Consider the following 1,465-nt stretch of genomic DNA (forward strand, 5'->3'; position numbering starts at 1 on the left):
AAAACAGCTTACATTGATTGAGCATTTAGATTACTTGTTCTTCCTCAAACCTTATCCTCAAGGCAAACTAACCAAAAACCCTGTTCATCAGACGTCAATTAAAATGATGTGTGCTGAATTAGGGAAATGCCTAAAATTTGCAGGGCAGAGTGCTTGGAGGACCGGTGCTGAAAAATACTGGATTCGATGTGGCATTTCAGTCAATAGATGTTAATTGGCTAGAATTGAATGGTTGTTTTATAGTTGATCCACCATCAGTTGTCGACCTCAACCAAACATGCAACCTTTGTGATGATAATTCAACATTGAATTAACATATTTTCCAACAAGCCAACAGCGAAGCAGCTGTGTGTTTGGGACATCCCACTCATGTAAACGGTGGGGATGGACCCCTCCACTCCTTTTAGAAGTTGTAGATGTTTTTGTGTCAATATATCACACACACACAGTCAGTGAGAATTGTTATGAAAAAGTAAGAAAATGGACAGAAAGGAATCACCACCGACTATCCTCTACAGTGCTTAATTTAAATGTGATAACCCCCGCTCAGTAATAAAATGCTCTGACCTCTGGGTCAGCGCTGATGAGGAGGAGAGGAGGGGAAGGGGTGCGGCAATACATCTGACAATAATTCAATATTGATCAGATGTTGATCAGACATCAGCATTTCAGTCATTAGATTTCAACCACAAAACATTGATTCAATGACACAGTTTCAACATTGGTTACTTGGCTAGAGGTGGATGGTTGTTTGATAGTTGAACCGCCGTCATTTGTCGTCTTCAACCAAAAATCAACCATTAATCAGACTTCGGCATTTCAGTCATCAGATTTCAACGACAAAACAAAATTGATTCAATGACACAGTTTCTACGGTTTGACTGCATGGTTGTTTGATGGTTGATCCACTTCAACCAAAAATCAACGATTCTAACTATAATTCAACGTTGATTTAACGTCGTGTGCTTTCTACCTACCAACTTTGTGTTACTGCCAAAGTCAAACCAAAACTTACCAATGGGTAGAAATTTAAAACTAACAGCTTTATGTCCTTGGTCTTAACCTTTTTCAAGGAGTTTTTGCATACATCCACCATTATAGCAGAACACTTAATCAAAGGCACTGCTAGGATTTGAACCCAGGATCTCCTGTTTACTAGACAGGCGCGTTGACCAACTAACCTACAGCGCCTTGTAAATAGTAAAATGACCATTTCTCTAAATGTCAGATGATGTGTGAAACAAATTTTAAAATAAATACATGATGAACACCAATGGTAATTTTTTTCAGGTTTTTGAATCCAGGATCTTCTTTTGACAAGCAAGCCAGGTGTTAACTGCCACCTTTGTGTAGGAAAGAGCTTTACCATGCAATTTCTGGTAAGCTTCATAGTGCAGCTTTCCATACCATACCAACTTTATTTATAAAGCACTTTAAAACAACCACAGCTGATACAAAGTGCTGT

General features: G+C 38.6%; 1 non-coding gene across 1 annotated transcript; it reads right to left on the minus strand.

The window, feature by feature from the left end:
• Nucleotides 1–1,117: 1,117 nt before the first annotated feature.
• trnat-agu (transfer RNA threonine (anticodon AGU)) lies at nucleotides 1,118–1,191 on the minus strand. The gene has a single exon. It is a non-coding gene; the product is annotated as a tRNA-Thr (tRNA).
• Between the last annotated feature and the right edge of the window lie 274 nt (nucleotides 1,192–1,465).

This window comes from Poecilia latipinna, unplaced genomic scaffold (genome assembly GCF_001443285.1).
Source record: "Poecilia latipinna isolate Pla-1442-1.1 unplaced genomic scaffold, P_latipinna-1.0 Scaffold3683, whole genome shotgun sequence".
Taxonomy (NCBI): domain Eukaryota; kingdom Metazoa; phylum Chordata; class Actinopteri; order Cyprinodontiformes; family Poeciliidae; genus Poecilia; species Poecilia latipinna.